Source organism: Narcine bancroftii, chromosome 6 (genome assembly GCF_036971445.1).
Source record: "Narcine bancroftii isolate sNarBan1 chromosome 6, sNarBan1.hap1, whole genome shotgun sequence".
In the NCBI taxonomy this organism is placed as follows: Eukaryota; Metazoa; Chordata; class Chondrichthyes; order Torpediniformes; family Narcinidae; genus Narcine; species Narcine bancroftii.
This window is the reverse complement of record NC_091474.1, coordinates 30101840-30116176: the sequence shown is the minus strand read 5'-3', so window position 1 is coordinate 30116176 and position 14337 is coordinate 30101840. Positions and strand designations below refer to the sequence as shown.

At 45.6% G+C, this 14337-nt stretch overlaps 1 protein-coding gene across 2 annotated transcripts in view; it reads right to left on the bottom strand.

The window, feature by feature from the left end:
* LOC138737478 (ninein-like) overlaps positions 1-14337 on the bottom strand; it is a 38068-nt gene that overhangs the window by 20177 nt on the left and 3554 nt on the right. Inside the window, exon 3 of one of the 2 annotated variants that reach the window (XR_011340952.1) lies at positions 12346-12542. The exons of the other annotated variant lie outside the window; for it this stretch is intronic. The gene's annotated coding sequence lies outside the window, so the exon portion shown is untranslated. Of the gene's footprint in view, positions 1-12345; positions 12543-14337 lie in introns of those variants that run through there. 2 annotated transcript variants of the gene reach the window in all.

Below are 14337 nucleotides of genomic sequence, written 5' to 3'. Positions count from 1 at the left end.
GGAGAAAATGACACTGTATATATTTGAAAAGGAAAATGTATGTATCATGGTCAATGTGGTTTATGGTGTGAAAAATAAAAAATTAAAAAATTAAAATAAAAAAAACCCAGCACAAGTCCCTAAACTTCCTCCACATTACTTCTGTGCTTTCACCCTTGAACATCTGTTTCCAATTTCCTCTTGCTCGTTCCTCCCTCATCCCTTCATAATTAGCCCTTCCCCAGTTAAACGCTTCCCATTTTGTCTGTTTTTATTTTTTTCTATAGCTCTGCTGAAGCTAAGGGAATTGTGGTCACTCTTACCAAAATGCTCCCCCACCGAGAGGTCCTACACCTGACCAAGTTCATTAGCCAGAAACAGATCCACTATGGCCTCTCTTCTCGTCGGCCGGTCCACCATACTGTGTCGGGAATCCTCCTTGAACACATCTGACAAATTCAGCCCCTTATTCAGCCTCTTGCAGTCAGGAGATGCCAGTCAATATTAGGGAAGTTGAAATCACCCATAACTAAAACCCTGTATTTCTTGCACCATTCCAAATTCTGCCTGTTTATCTGTTCCTCTGTTCCTCTGTGTCCTGAGGGCTATTTGGGGTTTATAGACTACTCCCAGCACAGTGATAGCTCCCTTCCTATTTCTGACTTCCACTCATACTGACTCATTGGACCATCCCTCTGCAGTGTCCTCCCTTTCTATAGCCATGATACTATCCCTGACCAGTAATGCTATTAACCCCTCCCCCTTACCTCCCATCCTATCCCTTTTAAATCACCTAAACACTGGTACCTGCATCAGCCAATCCTGCCCTTCCTCCAGCCACGTTTCTGTAATGGCCACATCATAGTTCTAATACTCCTAGTGTTGAAATAGACACATTTCAGCCCCCTCTAACTGGCTACATTTATGTTTTGTCCCTTGCCTGTTCTTCCTCACAAACTCAGAACACATAGCATCATACTTCTGACCTCCCCTAATTTCTGCACTCCATTCTGATTCTCACCACACACCTTCCCCCCACCACGCCAAACTAGTTTAAACCCTCCCCAACAGCTCTAGCAAACCTGGCTGCCAGGATATTGGTCCCTTTCCAGTTCAGGTGCAGCCTGTCCTTTTTGTACAGGTCAGACCCTCACCAGAAGAGATCCTAATGATCCAGAAATCTGAACTCCTACCCCTTACACCAATTTTTTAGCCACGCATTTGTCACATTTGTGGCCCGAAATGTGAAGTTAATAAAACATTAAACACAAGTTTTATCAGGTAAACTTCTCAGTGGCTTTATTCTCCCATTTCCTTTGTTCTCCTGCTTGTGTTCTTATCTCTCTCTCATACCACGTGACTTCCGGTACATCTCATACATATTCATTATCATGACATCCCTCCTTTAATCAGAAATAAACTTTACCTTCACTTACCGATATCCCTCGGAAACATACAAACATCGTAACTAATGGTAATACTATAACTCAACTACATAAAATTTACTTCCTACAGCACTCATACATGCACTTTATGATATAAGATTAAATACTGTCCCAAAGTTCTTATTAAAACTATGGCACAAAGTCTTCGTATCGTTTGGGCACTTTCCGGTTTCATTTCGGCCTGCCTGCGATATTGTCGTCGCTTCTCGGTTGTTCACTCTCAGCGTCGGAAATACTGCTCGCCACGGCTTCGGGTGTTTCTGGCGCTCTAGTCACTTCATCAGGAGTGCTGGTAACTGCCTCTGGAACATCATCAGGTCTCTCAGTTTCAGCATCTCGTATTGGCCTTTCAACCTCTTCGCTCGATGTATCTCTGGACTGGTACCTTTTTACACTTGATACATTTCTCTTATATAGGACTCCAGTCGGAGACTTGACTGTCACCATACTGCCACTTCTGGATACGACAGTATAGGGTTGATGGTAATAAGGTGTGTCTAGCTTACCACCAGTTTCATGCCTCACTAGAACATTATCTGCTGGCATGATGTCTGAGTACTTGGCTCCACGTTTCGAATCTGTGTACAGCTTTGCTGCACCTTTCTTTTCAGCATCGTGGTCCCTCATCTCCTGGTCGTCTCTGATTTCCTTTATTTCTGGCATTTTTGTGCGGATTTTTCTCCCAAAAAATGCTTCTGCAGGACTTTTTCCAGTGGTTGCATGAGGCGTTGTTCGATAGACAGCCACATAAGATAGCAATGCTTCTCGCCAATTTTGTCCTTCTGCGTGTGCAATCCTCAATCGTTTTTCAATGGACTGATTTTGTCTCTCTACTTCTCCGTTGGCTTGCGGCCATTTCGGAGTTACTTTATGATAGTGGATACCTGTGGTCCTCATGTATTCCGCAAATGTCTCTGAAATGAATTGTGGACCATTGTCAGAGTATAATGTAACAGGTAATCCATATCTTGCGAATATCTCTGCTAATGCTTGTATTGTTTTTTCAGTGGTTGTGGACTTCAACACCACGTACTCATAGTATCTGCTGTAGTAATCTATCACTACCATAATTGATTCACCCGTCGGTAAAGGTCCAAGAAAATCAACAGCTACGTCGATCCATGGTCCTGTAGGAAGTTGCGTACTCCGGATCGGTTCTGGCGGATTACTCCTTCTTGTGATTTGACATCCGTGACAAGTTTTGACAAATTTCTCTGCGTCTTTATCACAACCTGGCCACTATACCTTGGTCCTGAGGTTTTGCTTGGTACCAACAATACCTAGGTGTCCTTCATGCGCTAAGGATACGATCTTCGGTCTCAATCTTTGCGGAATCACCAATCTGCAACCTCTTAATACACACTGTCCGATGCAACAAAGTTCGTCTCTAATGGGAATGTAAGCCTTGTGAGTACACTTGTCCCATTGTCCACTCTGTATGCATTCTCTTACTTCCCTGAGTTCTGGATCACGTTCGGATTCTCTCTCGACTTCCTTCGTAGTCACAGCTTTCGGTGTCGCCTGAATAGCTACGAAGCGTACAAAGCTCTCTGTTTCTGTTCCCAATTCTGACTTGGATTGTGGACCACCATCCTTCACCAATCTGGACAGCGGATCTGCAATGTTTGCTTTCCCTGCAATGTGGATTACTTTATATTTGTAGGGTAGTAGTCTGAGTACCCATCTCTCTATTCTGGCACATGGTTTGGATCTAGGTGCATAGATCACCTCTAATGGCTTATGATCTGTGATGAGTTCAAATTCAATGCCGTATAAATATGCATGGAACCTCTCACAGGCCCATACAAGTCCGAGTGCTTCTTTCTCTGTCTGAGAGTATCTTCTTTCCACATCTGATAACGATCTGCTGGCATAGGCAATGATTCTTGGTCCTCCATCATGCATCTGGACCAACACGGCTCCTAAACCAACCGGGCTGGCATCCGCTATGACTTTGGTTGATGCCGCCGGATCGTAATATCCAAGAGTTTTTGCATCTGTCAGGCTTTGCTTCAGCGCTGTGAATGCTTTCTTCTGCTCAGATCCAAAATGAAATGGTACACCTTTCCTGGTTAGTTTCCTTAGTGGTTCTGCCACTGTAGCAAAATTAGGAATAAACTTTCCACAAAAATTAACCAATCCCAGGAAACTCCTCACCTCTGTTGCGTTCTGAGGTGCATGTGCCTCTGCAATAGCTTTCACCTGCAGGGTTTAGTCCTTCCCGTGTAAGTCTGTGTCCCATGAAGTCCATTTCTGACACACCGAACTGGCACTTGTTTCCATTCACGGTAAGGCCTGCCTCCTGTAGTCTAGATAGTACACGTCTCAACCGTTTGTCATGCTCTTCCTTCGTTGGTGCATGGACTATGATGTCGTCAGAAATGTTGGCAACTCCAGGAATACCTTGAATCACTCGATGGATTTCATACTGGTAGATCTCCGAAGCTGCATTAATTCCAAATGATAGTCTCTTGTAACGATACAATCCACTGTGAGTCACAAATGTTGTCACATCTCGGGAACCTGGATCCAGCTCTAATTGATGATAGCCCCATTTCAGATCAATTTTTGAGAATACCTTGCTGGTAGTTAGTTCTTGAAGTATTTCCTCCACTGTTGGTATAGGGTGTCGTTCTCTAATTATAGCTTCATTGGCCATTCTCATGTCAACACATAGTCTTATGTCACCCTTTGGTTTGGGCACAATCACTACGGGACTGACCCATTGTGTCGAATGTTCCACCGGTTCAATAATGTCTTGTTCGATCAATTCTTTAATTTTGGCTTTGACTTTCCCACGAAGTCCAAACGGAGTTCGGCGCATTGGTTGTGCCTTGGGTTTGACCGTTTCATCTACCGCTAGCTTCAATTGTCGACCTTTCAGCTTTCCTACTCCTTGGAAGACTGCGGGGAATTCTTGCTTCATATCCTCGTATGACTGAATTGAATTGTCACAAGCTCCAATATGAAGTATTGCCAGGTCTTGCGCTGTGCTTCTACTCAGCAATGGTTCTCCCTTCTCTTCTATGACCATAAACTCTGCTTCGGTGTACTTATCTCCAGCTTCAACAGTTGCAGTAAAACATCCAATGGTCTGCAATGGCTTGGTTGCTGTGTATGGATACAGTTTCTTGGAACACTTCTTTGAGGTACAGATGATCTTTTTCCTTTTCAACTTCTCCCATAAATGTCGATCAATCACATTACTGTCACTGCCTGAGTCTACAATGACCTGAACTGTCACTCCACCAATGATCACTGGGACCTTCTCATGATGTACTTCATTCAACGTAAGTTGGTAACAACTCTGTTCCTCCTGGGTATCATCATCGTCACTGTCTATCTGGCGAATGGTATCTTTCTTTCCAGGATACTTTCCTTTCCCCCAGGCTTTGCCTTTGGAAGTTGTACTCTTCCTCTTCTGGTCTGCATTGGACTTGCTTTTGCACTTCTTTGCAAAATGGTCCTTACCTCCACACTTTCTGCAAACTTTGCCTTTGGCCGGGCAATATGGGTCTTTTCCAAAGTGACCTCGGTTTCCACATCGATAACACTCCACGTCCTGTGTTGACGTATATCTTGGCTGGTTATGGCGATGTGAGAGCCTCTTAATTTGCTGGCTTGAGTTGCCTTTCAGGGTCATGGTATGAAATTCCCCTTCAACAGCCTCTAATGCAGCAGCAATGGTTAAAGCATCGGTGAGTTCCAACTCACTCCCTCTTTCCAGTAGACGTCTTCTGAGTTTATCTGATCTGCAGTGCTGTACGACTTGATCCAATAATTGGTTGTCCAAATCAGCTGGCATGTAATTGCATCCAACAGCTAGCTGGCGTAGTCTCGTCATGTACTGAGCAATTGTCTGGCCATCTTCTTGTCTCGTTCTCCGAAACAAATGGCGTTGAAATGTAGCATTCGGTGTCACTACATAGTGTGCATTTAATGCATCTACCGCTTTCCGGTACTCATCCTTTCTTCCAGTATTCAAAAGTGTTTTAAATGTTTCCCGAACTGCAGGTCCAGCAGTGAAACGAAGTAACGCCCTTCTCTGCGCTTTTTGTTCAACTGTACCGGTATCTAGAAATAGGCCACGACTGTTGGCGTAGGATTCAAATTCTTCCAGCCATGCCTTCCACTTCACACTTACAGTGCTTGCATCACCCGTTGGGTCAAAATGAGCAATTCCACTATGTGTTAGAAAGTCACCGTCTGCCCCAGCCATGAGGAAATATTCCAGCCCCAAAAGTACTGAGTCACAGAGAAAATTCTTATCACCTTGAAGTTGTCCGTAATCCTCTGTAATCTTGTTTAGTCTTTAATTTTCTTCAAGCTTATCCCATCCTCGTCGCCAATGTCACATTTGTGGCCCAAAATGTGAAGTTAATAAAACATTAAACACAAGTTTTATCAGGTAAACTTCTCAGTGGCTTTATTCTCCCATTTCCTTTGTTCTCCTGCTTGTGTTCTTATCTCTCTCTCATACCACGTGACTTCCAGTACATCTCATACTTATTCATTATCATGACAGCATTCATCTGTCACACCTTCCCATTCCTATCCTCTCTGTCACATGGCACAGGCAGCAATCCTGAGGTTACCAGCCTTGAGGTCCTGCCTTTTAACTTTCCTAACTCCCTATATTCCCTCTTCAGGACCTTGTCCCTACTCCTGTCTATGGCATTGGTCCCCACGTGGACCACAACATCTGGCTGCTCATTCTCCTCCCTCCAGAATGCTATGAACTTGATCAGAGACATCCCTGACCCTGGTACTGGGAGGCACCATACCATTTGAGAGCCTCAATCTTGTTCACCAAACCTATCTGCTCTCCTAACCAAGTCCCCAATTACTATCGCTCTCCTCTTCTTCCCCTTCCCTTCTGAGCTGAGGGGTCATCTTCTGCGCCCGAGACGTGACCACCACGGCTTGTCCCTAGTAGATCGTACCTCCCAACTGTATCCAAAACAGTATACTTGTTGAAGGGAATGGCCACAGGGTGTCCTGCCTTGACTACTTATTCCCCTTCTCTCACCTAACAGTCACCCAGTTACCTGTCTCCTGACTTTTAGGGGAGACTGTCTCCTTGAAGCTCCTCACTATCACTGCCTCTGCCTCTTGAATGATCTGGAGTTCATCCAGCATCAGTTCCCTAACTCAGTCTCCCAGGAGCTGCAGCTGGATGCATCTCTTGCAGGTGTAGTCACCAGGGACAATTGTGCAGTCCCAGATTTCCTACATCCTGCAATGAGAGCATTCCACTGCCCTAGCTGCTGTCTCCATTAACTATTCCTAATTTAACTTCAAAGATCTTGCCTTACTTGAATCAAGCTCGTCTTTAGCCTCTGCTTGCCAAAGCCTCTAAGTCCCACTCCTACCCTGAGCCACTCACACAAAGGACCGCTCCTCTTTAGCTACCCCCTTTTTTATTTGTCACTGCCCCTTATCTTAATTATTCCTCCCACTAATCACCATTCTGTTTAACCCTTAACTTGTCCTCCACTTGCTTTTTAAAGGCGCTCACCTCAAGCTAGTTCTTGATACTCCCAGTTCTCTCAAGTCCCACACTCCTCTCAGTAACAGTCCCAAGATGTCTGATCACAGTGAAATTACAGAATTCTGATTAGGGTTCAAAGGACTGGATGACTCCCCTGTCATGAGTGTCAGGCAACTGTGTTCAAGATTTAGAACTGGGATGAGTTGCAAATGCTCAGCTATGGGATTGACATCAGTAAGATGGATAGGCTACAGAAAAGATACATGAGAATTTTGCTGGATTTTTCTTCCTGGAGGTTGGATGCTGAGAGGGACTCTGTAGAGGTTTATAAAATCATAGATATGGTAAGTCATCATAGTATTTTAATACAATCATTCCCCAGAGGCTGGTGGAGAAGCTGTCCTTTTTGGGACTCAATACCCTTCTCTGTAACTGGATTCTGACTTCCTTATGGAAAGACCAGTCTGTCAGAGTTGGTAGCAGAACATCAAGACTGTCACTCTGAGCACTGGCACATCTCAGGGCTGTGGCTGTGTGCTCAGCCCGCTCCTGCACACACTCCTGACCCACAAATGCAACGACAGATCCAGCTCCAACAATGTCATCAAGTTTGTAGATGACACAGCAGTCGTCGGCCTCATCAGCAACAATGATGCGTCGCACTGCAGAAAAGAAGTGAAAATCTCGTGATGTGGCACAACTGATTGTTGTTGATGAGGCCAACGACAGTAAAGCCTCGTTAGAACGCGGTAGTTGGGGTCCAAGATTTCATACCGCGTTACAGCCAAGTCACAGAACAGATGCATATATGCCATGATGCAGGAAGCAGGAAAACAGAAAACTGTGACTCAAACCCTATTAAAAAAAACCTTTAAACTCCATCTTGTATATGAGCCCGTTTTTGAGTTTGTGGCTGTTAACCACTGTTAGCCTGGCCTCCTAAAATCAATGTTTGGGGTCCACAGACACCCGCACTATAAGTGATTCCGTGGATTAACGAATAGCGTTCTAATGAGGTTTCACTGTCCTGTAGTTTGATCTGCAAACTTGTCTCTTGGAGGTAGATCTTGCAATTTTCCACTCTCCCTCACTCCCAACCCACTTGGTGCAATCTACCAGGGTGTGCAAAATCATGGAGGAACAGGCAGTGAGAATGCTGAACGACCAAAGGAATTGCTCACATTAACCATCTGAGACTCTCATATTTTCAAAACAATATTTATTTGTCTATGTGAATACTTGTCCTGCATATGCATTGCCTGTATGTGTGATAGGTTTTGTCTCTGCATACTTTGCATCGAAGACCGGTGAATACTGTTTTGTTGGGCTGTACTTGTGCAATCAATTGACAATAAATGACTTTTTCCCAAGGTAGGGCAGTTTAAAACAAGGGGTCCTTGATTCCAGATGAGAGGGGAAATATTTAAGAGGGATTTCTTCTTCACTCAGGGCAATGGGTGTGTGGAACGATATGCCGGAGGAAGTGAAAGAGGCAGGAACAACCATAATGTTCAAAAGACATTTTGACATGTACATGGAATAGAAAGATATGAAGGCATGTGGGAATGAATGCAGGCAAATGGGGCTAGCTTTGTTGGAATGGAGGTCTTTCCTTATTGAGGAACGTGTTCACTCCCATCCATGGGGCTGGTATTACTGAATATTACTGAATATATTGAAACAGATGCCAAAGGCAGTGAAGGGTGAGGGAGAATTCACTAGGATACCTATGAATGGCAGAGCAGCCCAGAAAAACCAAACCCTTTTTCCAGGTTCCAGCAGGAACGGCCAACATCAGGAATTCTTGTGTGGCTGACAGGAATCCACCAGGGGGCAGAGCTGTCCACCAGTTGACAATCACCACACAGGTTGCTGAAGATGTTGGGAATGCCAGAGGTAATGGTACCAGTGAGGAGGAAGTAAGTCATGTGAAAGCCCTTTGATCAGAACAGGCCAGTCAGAGATACAAATACGTTGCTAAGAATGAGGGGGATAGAGAAAACTAAAGGTTAAAGCAGCCAATACTTTGGTGGCAGTGTCCAGGTTTTGCATAGTTGGAGCAACCCTGTTCTATTTGTGCATTCAGTACCCTGACCAGTGAAGACCAGTATCCCATACACTTGTGCTGCCAACTTCAAGGATATTTGGATTTGTTCCTCGATTCTCCCCGGGACCCTACATTAATCCTACATGGTCTAGCCTCATGTCTGGATCCAAAAAGCAACTCTATTATCAGGATTAAATTACAATTGCAATTTCAGGCCATTTTACCAACAAAGGTATCACTCTGGCTTAACACTATACCCCACGTTGTCAACATCTCCACCAATTTTTATGTCATCCATAGCTTTTCTAAATGTGCCTGTAACATCCAAATCAATTGTGTATATTGCAAACCACTGATCTCTGGAACACTGTTCATCACAGGCATCCAGTCACAAGCAACCTTCTACCACTGTCAGTGTCCTACACTGGCCCATGTTCTTTGCTTCCTTTAATGTCCAGAAATCTCTGGTTTGATTTAACAATGACTGGACTTCTCGATGCTCCAGCACAAAGAATTCTAATGATTCCTCACCTTCTGACTGAAGAGCCATCATCTCATTTCAGTCCTGAATGGCCAGCCCTCTGTCCCAGAGCCCTCAGCCAGGTGGAGTTGCCCTCCCTGCATCCAGCCTATTGAGCTTTCGGAAATGTGACTGTTTCCTTCAAATCTCCCCACATACATGAATCTATTAGAAAGTTCAGTCCTGCTTATTCTCCTCATGTGGCACACCTCCTCCCCACAGTCTGGGGAATCATCACATCAAAGTCTGGCTTAAATGCAGTAAGACATTTTTATTGTTCTACTCATCTCTTACTTAACTCCCACATCAGCTGCACGTTGGTGTACAAGTATACACAGGATATTTTGATCATCATACCTCACAGACTTCCCCATTTTCATGACACTGCTTTCTTCATCTTCCATTTGCATGACCACATCTTCCATCAGCTGGAACCTTGCCCACACCCTCATTCAGTTCGCATCCCTAGTAGCTACTTCACATCCTCTTTCCCATTGACCAGACCAGATCGTTTAACATTGTCAGCATGTTCATGGGGAACAGGCCATCCCGTTGTAGATGTGCGTGGGGAACAGGCCATCCGATCATAGATATGTGTGGAGAACAGGCATTGCCTCATAGAATTCCCTCTGCTGACCGGATAAAGAGTCAAGCCTAGTGGAAAGAAGCCTTCAGCTCCCATAAATTCCCACTGCTTCCTGTCCAATGATCAATCTCATACCATTCCACCAGTCAACACCCCACTCTGCCATACCCCGCCTATCACCTCCCTCATGCTGCCTTACCCTCAGAGTCATGCCCCCACCCTGCCATACCCCAACAGTCCCCCAACCCTGTCATACCCCAATAGTCACATACTCCCAACCCTGTTGTACCCCAATATTTCACCCCCATCACTGCCATACCCCAACATTCATTCAACTTTGCCATACCCCAAGTCTCTCCACCCTGTCATACCCCAATTGTCACCCTCTCACCCTGCCTTATCCTGTGTCATGCCCCCATCCTGCTGTACCCTGTCCCCCACCCTGTCATACCATAATTGTCACCCCCTCACCCTGTCGTACCCTGACTCACCCCCTCACCCTGCCATACCCCGACAATCCCCCCCACCCTGTCATACCCGACTCACCTCCGTACCCTGCCTTACCCTATGTCATGCCCACACCTTGTCATACCTTAAATCCCCCCCACCCAGTCATACCCCGATAGTCACATACTCACAACCCTGTTTATACTCCTAGATTTTATCCCCAACACTGCCATACCCCAACATTCATTCAACCTTGCCGTACCCCAACAGTCCCCCCCATTCTGTTGTATCCTGATAGTTACACACTCCCAACCCTGTTTGCTCCAAGATTTCATCCCCTAATACTGCCATACCCTAACAGTCCCCCCACCTTGCCTTACTCCGACTGTCATCCCCCCTCACCTTGCCATACCCCGTGTCACTTCCCCCTCACCCTGCTCTACCCTAACATTCACCCCCCCACCCTGCTGTACCTCGATTGTCACCCCCTCACCCTGCCTGTACCCCCTCAACCTGTCACCTCCAACTCTGCCGTACCCCAACTGTCATCCCCCCTCACCCATCCTGTTGTAGTGAGGTACTTCTGCCCGTGCCTTGCTCCTCTGCTGCGCAGACTTGGTTTGTCAGGTGGAGTGAAATCCAATTTCCCCAGAAATATCGTGTCTCTCTCTGCAGGCGCTGCCTGATCTGCTGTGTACATGATCATGTGTTCATTGTCATGTGCATTTCTTGTGACCTGGTTATCTCTCTCTCTCTCTCTCTCTCCCTCTCTCTCTCTCTCTCTCTGAGCCTGCAGTATTTTGCCACCTCTCACCCGCCGAATCTTGAGGTTCGGTGACTTTGTGCTCAGCTTGATGGAAGCAAGGCTCATCCTGACTTTCTATCTCAAACGCTGTCCCCCCCTCACAGACCCTGTGACGTCTTGGGGGGGGTGGGATCCTCTCCCACCCGTGACCCGCATCTGGGGGCATTTTAAAGTTTGTGCTCCTGAGGAAGTTGAACCCACGCCTTTGAAGGTTCCACAAGGCTTTTTCAGGTGCATTCTCTGCTAAGAATGCGCCTGAAGAAGCAGAAGCGGCCTTTTAAATTACAGTTCAGGTGTCAGCATTGAAAGCGCAGCGCTGGCCACTTGAAAGGACAGCTGCGCCGGGATGCGCATCTGAGCGCATTCCGGCTCCTGTCCCTTGGGCTGTCAATTCAGGATGGCTGGCTGTCAGCGCGGGGACATCCCCACACCGATCCCACTGCCCCGCTCTCTCCCCACTCACAGTGCTGGAGCGGCCGGTGGGGAGGAGGCTGGAGCACTGGTGGGGGAGAAGGAGACTGGAGCAGCCAGCGGGTGAGTATGGGGGCTGGAACACCGAAGGGTGAGTACAGGGGCTGGAGCACCAGCAGGAGGAGGAGGTGCTTGAGTCGGGTACCGGCATTGTTTCAGCCGGCCCCCGCCGACCCCCTTCTCCCCCACTGCCACCCGACAGTGTGGGAACTGGGAGAGGAGCTGTCAGGCGCTGGCCAGCTGACTGTCATCCGAATGCAGCCGCTTTTAGGTGGCTATATTCAGAAGGTTGGGGAGGCCAATGTGCCGCAGGAATTATCCCTCTCAGAGGAGGGTTACCAAACTCGACTTGCAGGCACCTCCTGCACATTCACTTGGCTTTCCTACAGCCGCATTTTGCCAAGATATGGGGCTTTACAAGTGGGTCAATTGGCCACCTGAAAGTGCCTACAGTCAGCCCTGGGAAAGCAGTCTGTTAATCTTCCTGCAGACCTTTTGTTAACGCTTCTCTGCACCCTCCTGGGTGGATGTTAGGATCAAGTTTTTGCCTCTGTATGAAGGTTAAATGATCAGGTTATTCAGAGCAACAAACCAGTCGGGCAACTTCTGAGCAGTTACAAACAAACCACAGGTTGTTGGCAGTTGACATCAACTCTGCAAATGGAGTCTTGAGTTACCTGTGAACGTTGATTACTTCCAGGGTTGTGTCTACTGTTCGCTAGAATTGTGAACAGTCTGTTTCTGCTTGTTCCTGCAGGCAGATCAATGTTACACATAGAAGGTAATCAAATTAAAATCCTGCAACACTCAGCAATTCAGACAATATTTGTGGAAATTCACAGTTCCATTTACAGCTGGATGAACTTCCATCAAACCTTCAGAGTCCTGTTGAAGTGGGTGCTTTCCATTGCCCTGCACCCTCTCCACATGGTGCTGGTCTGTTCTGGTAATGGTGGGATAAGGCTGAGAAGCGCCCTCTACATTGGGATGGTGGGATGAACCTTCCCATCACTCTGCACCCTGGTCTGGCCATGGTGACCATTGAGGGGTCAGCTCCCTGATCTGGCCATGGTGACCATGGAGGGGGTCTGCTCTCTGGTCCGATCATGGTGACTATCAGGGGATCTGCTCCCTAGTCCGGCCATGGAGATCATCAAGGCATCTGACCTTGTTTGCTCCTCTTTTGCCCCCCTTCGACACTAGGTGAATGGGTGGTGAACAGTTTCAAGGGCAAAGCAGTCTGCTGGGGGAACTTGGTGGGTGGATCAGCATTAATATGAGAAAAAGAATGGATAACTTCAACTATTTTGTTTCTCCCACTGATGTTGTTCGACCCACTGAGCTCCTGCAGCAGAGTGTGATTCCCTTGATAGTTCAATACAGTGCAGACCCTCATCTGAATGTATTGTGTGGCCTCTCTGCATTGGTCCTGGATTCCTCCGTTGAAGATGGAACTCTCCAGTGGGTCTGAATGGTAGCCTCCCATTGGGAAAGAAAGTGGATAAGGGAATTAATGGCTTTGTGGCCAAGTTTGTGGACAAGAAGGAGTGTTTTTTTTTTATTTTTATTTTTCACACCATAAACCACATTGATCAAGATACATACATTTTCCTTTTCAAATATATACAGTGTCATTTTCTTCCCCCCCCCTCTTCCCATCCCACCCTCCCTACCTCCCCTCCCATTCATTTAAAATACAGAATCTAAGATACATTAAACCAGTCAAACAATGTTGTCACTCAATAAAAATAAACAAGAAGTTCCACTGAGTCAATTCTTTTCATTTCCTTCTCCTTCTGTCATTTTAGGTGGTAGATGTCCCCGGTAGGTTTTCTCTATTGTGTTTCATGTATGGCTCCCATATTTGTTCAAATATTGCAATATTATTTCTTAAATTATATGTTATTTTTTCTAATGGAATACATTTATTCATTTCTATATACCATTGTTGTATTCTCAAGTTATCTTCTAATTTCCAGGCTGACATAATACATTTTTTTGCTACAGCTAGGGCTATCCTAACAAATCTTTTTTGTGCACCATCCAAATCAAGTCCAAATTCTTTGTTTTTTATGTTATTTAGGAGGAAGATCTCTGGGTTTTTTGGTATATTGCTTTTTGTGATTTTATTTAATATCTGGTTTAGATCTTCCCAAAATTTTTTCACTTTCTCACACGTCCAGATTGCATGAATTGTTGTTCCCATTTCTTTTTTACAATGAAAACATCTGTCAGATACTGTTGGGTCCCATTTATTTAACTTTTGAGGTGTAATGTATAGCCTGTGTATCCAGTTATATTGTATCATACGTAACCTCGTGTTTATTGTATTTCTCATAGTTCCAGAGCATAACTTCTCCCATGTTTCCTTCTTTATCTTTATGTTTAAATCTTGTTTCCATTTTTGTTTAGTTTTACCATTGGTTTCCTCATTCTCCTTTTCTTGCAGTTTAATATACATATTTGTTATAAATTTTTTGATTATCATTGTATCTGTAATCACATATTCAAAATTACTTCCCTCTGGTAACCTCAGACTGCTTCCC